Consider the following 9,076-nt stretch of genomic DNA (forward strand, 5'->3'; position numbering starts at 1 on the left):
ACCTGAAGGGACTATGTGTCCCAGCCACACCAGCGTCGCTCTGCGGTGCCTCCGACAAGGGGCCAGGCGCGCCAACCGCCGTGTCTGACGCGGCGGTTTCTCCGCGCTCTGCACGGGGACAGCCGCCGCCTCAGCCGAAGTGGAGGCGGCTGCCTCCCCGTGCTCCGTCACACTGTGCGCGGAAAGAGCCGCCTCCTGACTCGCGGCGGCGGCGGCTCTTCCGCGCTTCCTGACAATTTCATGCCCATTTGGTGGCAAAATGCCCTCCAGAATCCAGACACGAATTGGACTCCCCTATCTGACACAAAGGGCCTGATTCACAAAGCGGTGCAACCTTTTTTGCGGACTTTTGCGCGCGCAATTTGCCGCAAATCGCGGCAAATTGCGCGCGCAAAAGTCCGCGAAAAAGTTTGCACCGCTTTGTGAATCAGGCCCAATGTCTTCCGGAATGCCATGCAGCCGGAAGACGTGAATGATGAACAATTCGGCCAGTTCCTGAGCTGAAGGGAGTCCTTTCAGGGGCACAAAATGGGCCATTTTGCTAAAACGGTCGACTACCACCCAAATGACCGACATGCCTTCAGACCTGGGCAATTCCCCCACAAAATCCATGGACAAGTGGGTCCATGGCTCACTCGGGGTGGGCAAAGGCTGCAACCTTCCTACAGATGCCAGCCGGGAGGGTTTACTCTTGGCACATACCGCACACTCCCTGACATACTCCTTGCAATCAGTTGCCAAAGAAGGCCACCAAGCACACCTGGCAATCAGATCCTGCGTTCTGGCAGCTCCAGGATGACCAGCATTCTTATGGGCGTGAAAGAGTTGCAGAACTTGTAAACGAAATGGCAGTGGGATAAACATGACCCCTTCAGGTTTTCCCTCAGGAACATCCTGCTGAAAGGGACCCAAAACCTCTGTCCAATCCTCCCAGGTCTCCGTGGCTGCTAACACTAGTCTCTGTGGAATGATGGACTTAGGGGCGGGAGGCTGTGCTGTCTCTGGTTCGAAACATCTGGAGAGGGCATCTGCCTTGATGTTTTTGCTGCCTGGAGTGTACATGATTATTAGAGTTGGGCCGAACGGTTCGCCTGCGAATGGTTCCATGCAAACTTCAGTGGTTCGCGTTCGCGTCCCACAGGCGAACCTTTGCGGAAGTTCGGTTCGCCCCATAATGCACATGGAGGGTCAACTTTGACCCTCTACATCACAGTCAGCAGGCCCAGTGTAGCCAATTAGGCTACACTAGCCCCTGGAGCCCCACCCCCCCCTTATATAAGGCAGGCAGCGGTGGCCATTACGGTCACTCGTGTGCTGCCTGCGTTAGTGAGAGTAGGGCGAGCTGCTGCAGACTGTCTCTCAGGGAAAGATTAGTTAGGCTTAACTTGTTCCTGTCTGGCTGCATACCTGTTCTGTGAACCCACCACTGCATACCTGTGCTGTGAACCCACCACTGCATACCTGTGCTGTGAACACACCACTGCATACCTGTGCTGTGAACCCACCACTGCATACCTGTGCTGTGAACCCACCACTGCATACCTGTTCAGTGAACCCACCACTGCATACCTGTGCTGTGAACCCACCACTGCATACCTGTTCAGTGAACCTGCCACTGCATACCTGTTCTGTTCAGTGGACCCACCACTGTATACCTGTTCATTGAACCCACCACTGCATACCTGTGCTGTGAACCCACCACTGCATACCTGTTCTGTGAACCCACCACTGCATACCTGTGCTGTGAACCCACCACTGCATACCTGTTCAGTGAACCTGCCACTGCATACCTGTTCTGTTCAGTGGACCCGCCACTGTATACCTGTTCATTGAACCCACCACTGCATACCTGTGCTGTGAACCCACCACTGCATACCTGTTCTGTGAACCCACCACTGCATACCTGTGCTGTGAACCCACCACTGCATACCTGTTCAGTGGACCCGCCACTGTATACCTGTTCAGTGAACCCGCCACTGCATACCTGTTCTGTTCAGTGGACCCGCCACTGTATACCTGTTCAGTGAACCCGCCACTGCATACCTGTTCTGTTCGGTGGACCCGCCACTGTATACCTGTTCAGTGAACCCGCCACTGCATACCTGTTGTGTTCAGTGAACCTGCCACTGCATACCTGTTCTGTGAACCCGCCACTGTATACCTGTTCTGTTTAGTGAACCCGCCACTGTATACTGTTATAAACTGTTCTAATCACCTTGCTTCGACACCATCGTCTCACAGACTGTGAGATCACTTGACTCTCCACACCGCAAACAGGATATAGACTTTCTCAGGCTTCTTCAATGTTTACGTTATTTATTCAGGAAACAGGAATACAGATAGATACATACATCATATCCTAGCCATGCCAATCTTCATGTTGCATTACAAGCTCGTGATTAGACTCCCTGCTGGAGTCTATCAGGTACCTTCTTCCTAACTACGTTACACTAAACTACCTATGTACAGCATACATTATATCAGATTACAGAAAGGAAGAACATGCTTAGAAGTCGTCCCAGTCAGCCTTGCTAGCTAGTGCAGAAGGAAGAAGCAGAAGCAGAAGTGACCTCTCGTAGCTCCCTCAGCCTTTAATACTGACTAGGAAAGAGTTAAATATGACATCATCTTCGCCACCCCCTAGACCAGATTATTGGTGGACCCACTCGTGGTGTCATCATACACACCTACTTGATTAATAATCAATGAGGCATTTAGCCTATATGCAGGACCGTGGATGTTTAGTAAACATGGCCAATGTTTTCTGTTCCTGTGGTTGAGGTCAGAGTAGTCCGATGGCCTTCTTTTAGGAACATGTTCTCAGTATCTGCGTGTATCCTCTGCTACACGCAGACCCTGAGATGCCTCTGCCTGCATCACAAAACCTCTATTTATTTTAAAGGCATACACTGCGGACAAGCCTTTTACAGAAAACTCAGGCCAAGTAACTGAGGCCTACTTAAATTATAACATATACCTGTTCAGTGAACCCGCCACTGCATACCTGTTGTGTTCAGTGAACCTGCCACTGCATACCTGTTCTGTGAACCCGCCACTGTATACCTGTTCTGTTTAGTGAACCCGCCACTGCATACCTGTTCTGTTCAGTGGACCCACCACTGCATACCTGTTCTGTTCAGTGGACCCGCCACTGTATACCTGTTCAGTGAACCCGCCACTGCATACCTGTTCTGTTCAGTGGACCCGCCACTGTATACCTGTTCAGTGAACCCGCCACTGCATACCTGTTGTGTTCAGTGAACCTGCCACTGCATACCTGTTCTGTGAACCCGCCACTGTATACCTGTTCTGTTTAGTGAACCCGCCACTGTATACCTGTTCTGTTTAGTGAACCCGCCACTGCATACCTGTTCTGTTCAGTGGACCCGCCACTGTATACCTGTTCAGTGAACCCGCCACTGCATACCTGTTCTGTTCAGTGGACCCGCCACTGTATACCTGTTCAGTGAACCCGCCACTGCATACCTGTTGTGTTTAGTGAACCTGCCACTGCATACCTGTTCTGTGAACCCGCCACTGTATACCTGTTCTGTTTAGTGAACCCGCCACTGTATACCTGTTCTGTTTAGTGAACCCGCCACTGCATACCTGTTCTGTTCAGTGGACCCGCCACTGTATACCTGTTCAGTGAACCCGCCACTGCATACCTGTTGTGTTCAGTGAACCTGCCACTGCATACCTGTTCTGTGAACCCGCCACTGTATACCTGTTCTGTTTAGTGAACCCGCCACTGTATACCTGTTCTGTTTAGTGAACCCGCCACTGCATACCTGTTCTGTTCAGTGGACCCGCCACTGCATACCTGTTCTGTTCAGTGGACCCGCCACTGCATACCTGTGCTGTGAACCCACCACTGCATACCTGTTCAGTGAAGCTGCCACTGCATACCTGTTCTGTTCAGTGGACCCGCCACTGTATACCTGTTCATTGAACCCACCACTGCATACCTGTGCTGTGAACCCACCACTGCATACCTGTTCTGTGAACCCACCACTGCATACCTGTTCAGTGAATCCGCCACTGCATACCTGTTCTGTTCAGTGGACCCGCCACTGTATACCTGTTCAGTGAACCCACCACTGCATACCTGTGCTGTGAACCCACCACTGCATACCTGTTCTGTGAACCCACTGCTGCATACCTGTTCAGTGAACCCACCACTGCATACCTGTTGTGTTCAGTGAACCCGCCACTGCATACCTGTTCTGTTCAGTGGACCCGCCACTGTATACCTGTTTAGTGACCCCGCCACTGCATACCTGTTGTGTTCAGTGAACCCGCCACTGCATACCTGTTGTGTTCAGTGAACCTGCCACTGCATACCTGTTCTGTGAACCCGCCACTGTATACCTGTTCTGTTTAGTGAACCCGCCACTGCATACCTGTTCTGTTCAGTGGACCCGCCACTGTATACCTGTTCAGTGAACCCGCCACTGCATACCTGTTGTGTTCAGTGAACCTGCCACTGCATACCTGTTCTGTGAACCCGCCACTGTATACCTGTTCTGTTTAGTGAACCCGCCACTGTATACCTGTTCTGTTTAGTGAACCCGCCACTGCATACCTGTTCTGTTCAGTGGATCAGCCACTGTATACCTGTTCAGTGAACCCGCCACTGCATACCTGTTGTGTTCAGTGAACCTGCCACTGCATACCTGTTCAGTGAACCCACCACTGCATACCTGTTCTGTTCAGTGGACCCGCCACTGTATACCTGTTCAGTGAACCCGCCACTGCATACCTGTTGTGTTCAGTGAACCTGCCACTGCATACCTGTTCTGTGAACCCGCCACTGTATACCTGTTCTGTTCAGTGAACCCACCGCATCAGTGCGCATACCTGTGCAGTTAAGTGAACCCACCTACCTACGTGAGTGCACGCAGTGTGATATACCACTCCGTGCATACCCGATATGGACAAAACAGGTAGAGGAAGAGGTAGTGCCAGAGCCAGAGGAAGGCCACCCGGCAGGTCTGCGCGAGGTCATGTAAATGTAATTTCGTGTGGACCTGGCCCACAGTACAGTGCTCGGAAGAAGGCACGTCCCATCACCTCCCAAGATTGTCAGGACGTGGTTGAGTATTTAGCGACACAGAACACCTCATCTTGCTCAGCCACCAGCGCTACTACTAGCACCACTTCCGCTGCATTTGACACTTCGCAAGAATTATTTAGTGGTGAAATCACTGATGCACAGCCATTGTTGTTACAGCCAGATGAATTTTCACCAGCTCATATGTCTGAGTTACGCGGCAACACTATGGATGTAACGTGTCAGGAGGATGAAGGACCTACTGATGGTGCAAGTTTGGATTTGTCTGAGGCAAGCGAAGCTGGGCAGGATGACTACGATGATGACGGTAATAGGGATCCTCTGTATGTTTCCAATAGAGGAGATGAAGAGGGGGACAGTTCAGAGGGGGAGTCAGAGAGTAGTAGGAGGAGAGAAGTTGCTGAAAGAAGCTGGGGCAGCTCTTCGTCAGAAACAGCTGGTGGCAGAGTCCGGCACCATGTATCGCCACCTATGTACAGCCAGCCAACTTGCCCTTCAGCATCAGCTGCTGAGGTCCCCATAGTGCCCACATCCCAGGGTGGCTCAGCGGTGTGGACATTTTTTAATGTGTGTGCCTCAGATCGGACCAAAGCCATCTGTTCGCTCTGCCAACAAAAATTGAGCCGTGGAAAGGCCAACACTCACGTAGGGACAAGTGCCTTACGAAGGCACCTGGAGAAAAGGCACAAACAGCAATGGGATGGCCACCTGAGCAAAAGCAGCAGCAGCACACAAAAGCAAAGCCACCCTCCTTCTCCTCTTCCTCCTCCATCAGGTGCATTATCTGCTTCTGCCGCTTTCTCCCTTCCACCTTCACAGGCACCCTCCTCCACTCCGCCTCTGCCCTTGAGCGGTTCCTGCTCCTCTGCCCACAGCAGCAGTCAGGTGTCCGTGAAGGAAATGTTTGAGCAGAAGAAGCCAATTTCGGCCAGTCACCCCCTTGCCCGGCGTCTGACAGCTGGCGTGGTGGAACTGTTAGCTCGGCAGCTGTTACCATACCGGCTGGTGGACTCTGAGGCCTTCCGTAAATTTGTGGCCATCGGAACACCACAGTGGAAGATGCCAGGCCGCACTTATTTTTCGAGAAAGGCCATACCCCAACTGCACCGTGAAGTTGAGAGGCAAGTGGTGTCATCTCTTGTGAAGAGCGTTGGGTCAAGGGTACACCTGACCACGGATGCCTGGTCTGCCAAGCACGGGCAGGGCCGCTACATTACGTACACAGCCCATTGGGTGAACCTGGTGGTGAACGATGGCAAGCAGGGCGCAGCGGACCAAATTGTGACACCTCCACGGCTTGCAGGCAGGCCTCCTGCCACCTCCTCTCCTCCTGCTACATGCTCTTCGCTGTCCTCCTCCTCCTTGGCTGAGTGGCAGTTCTCCTCTCCAGCTACACAGCCCCAGCTCCGCAGGGCCTATGCTGCATGCCAGGTAAGACGGTGTCACACCATCTTAGACATGTCTTGTCTCAAAGCGGAGAGTCACACTGGAGCAGCTCTCCTGGCTGCTCTTAAGAAACAGGTGGATGAGTGGCTGACCCCGCACCACCTGGAGATAGGCAACGTGGTGTGCGACAACGGCAGCAATCTGCTTGCCGCTTTGCATATGGGGAAGCTGACACACATACCCTGCATGGCACATGTCATGAATCTAGTGGTTCAAAGATTTGTGGCAAAGTACCCTGGCTTAGCGAATGTCCTGAAGCAGGCCAGGAAGTTCTGTGGGCATTTGAGGCGGTCTTACACAGCCATGGCACGCTTTGCGGAAATTCAGCGCAAAACCAACATGCCGGTGAGACGCCTCATTTGCGATAGCCCGACTCGCTGGAACTCGACCCTGCTCATGTTCTCCCACCTGCTAGAACAGAAGAAAGCCGTGACCCACTACCTCTACAACTACAGTAGAATGAAACAGTCTGGGAAGATGGGGATGTTCTGGCCCGACAACTGGACACTGATGAAAAATGCATGCAGGCTCATGCGGCCGTTTGAGGAGGTGACCAACCTGGTGAGCCGCAGTGAGGGCACCATCAGCGACTTAATTCCCTACGCTTACTTCTTGGAGCGTGCTGTGCGTAGAGTGGCGGATGAAGCTGTGAATGAGCGTGACCAGGAACCGTTATGGCAGGAACAGGCATGGGACCAATTTTCATCAGACCCAGCTGTTTCCTCAACACCTGCGGCAGCACAGAGGGGGGAGGAGGAGGAAGAAGAGAAGTCGTGTGCAGAAGACGAGTCAGACTCAGAGGATGATGAGCAAGGTGTTTCTTTGGGGGAGGAGGAGGAGGAGGAGGAGGGGACAGCGGCAGGAGAACAACCTCAGCAGGCATCGCAAGGGGCTTGTGCTGCTCAACCTTCCCGTGGTATTGTTCGCGGCTGGGGGGAGGAGGTTGACTTACCTGACGTCACTGAGGAAGAGCAAGAGGAGATGGAGGGTACTGGATCCGACTTTGTGCAGATGTCGTCTTTTATGCTGTCCTGCCTGTTGAGGGACCCCCGTATAAAAAACCTCAAGGGGAATGACCTGTACTGGGTGGCCATACTACTAGACCCTCGGTACAGGCACAAAGTGGCGGACCTGTTACCAACTCACCGGAAGGTGGAAAGGATGCAGCACATGCAGAACCAGCTGTCAACTATGCTTTACAATGCCTTTAAGGGTGATGTGACGGCACAACGCCAGCAAGGTACCACTGCCACTAATCCTCCTCCCGTGTCCACGCAGTCAAAGACAGGACGCTCCAGCGATCTCATGGTGATGTCGGACATGCGGACGTTCTTTAGTCCAACGCCTCGCCGTAGCCCTTCCGGATCCACCCTCCACCAACGCCTGGAACGGCAGGTAGCCGACTACCTGGCCTTAAGTGTGGATGTAGACACTGCTGTGAACAGCGATGAGAAACCCTTGAACTACTGGGTGCGCAGGCTTGACCTGTGGCCAGAGCTGTCCCAATTTGCCATCCAACTTCTCTCCTGCCCTGCCGCAAGCGTCCTGTCAGAAAGGACCTTCAGCGCAGCTGGAGGCATTGTCACAGAGAAGAGAAGTCGCCTAAGTCACAAAAGTGTTAAGTACCTCACCTTTATCAAAATGAATGAGGCATGGATCCCGGAGGGCTGCTGCCCGCCCCAAGACTAAGTCAGTCCCCGCACACACAGCATCTCTGCCTGCACGCCGTGTGACTGGCTGCCTGGCCTGCCCCAAGAAGACTAAGTCGCTCCCAGTCCCTCCACACAGCATGTCTGCCTGCAGGCCGCTTGACTACCTTCTCCGCCACCACCAACAGGGTCCGGGACTCCAGGCGGATTGCTGAATTTTTTAGGCCGCTGCTAGCAGCGGCCGCTGTAATAATTTTTCTGGTGCGTGTACATGGCTGCCTAATTTTTCTGGCTGCACTGCAGGCAGCTGCAACAACAAAAGAAAAGGCATGTACATGCGCCCATTCCCCTTCGTGATCATTACCTTGCCGTGGTGAAGGGGCTTGCGTATCACAATGAAGCAATGACCGGCGCCTAGATGAGTGTCTCGGGGGGCACACCCACGATAATAAGGTCGTTGCCTCATTGTGGTCAGACCAAATTTGATCAGCTGGACAGTCACTGTTCTGTCATTCAGCTACATCAGCCAGGCGACCATATGGGCTGTAAAGCCACCAAAACCTGCACTCTCGCCATGGTGCGCACCAGCCCAACACGGCCGTCACTACACAAACAGCTGTTTGCGGTGCGTTACACGGTAAGTTTGGTGTGTCAGTGTGAAGCAGTACCTTAATTACACTACCTGATTGATGTATACACATGCAAGATGTTTGAAAGCACTTTAGGCCTGTCATTTAGCATTCAATGTGATTTCTGCCCTTAAAACACTGCTTTGCGTCAAATCCAGATTTTTCCCCGGGACTTTTGGCATGTATCCCACTCCGCCATGCCCCCCTCCAGGTGTTAGACCCCTTGAAACATCTTTTCCATCACTTTTGTGGCCAGCATAATTATTTTTTTTTTTCAA

The sequence above is a fragment of the Hyperolius riggenbachi genome, chromosome 3, assembly GCF_040937935.1.
Source record: "Hyperolius riggenbachi isolate aHypRig1 chromosome 3, aHypRig1.pri, whole genome shotgun sequence".
NCBI classification, from domain to species: Eukaryota; Metazoa; Chordata; class Amphibia; order Anura; family Hyperoliidae; genus Hyperolius; species Hyperolius riggenbachi.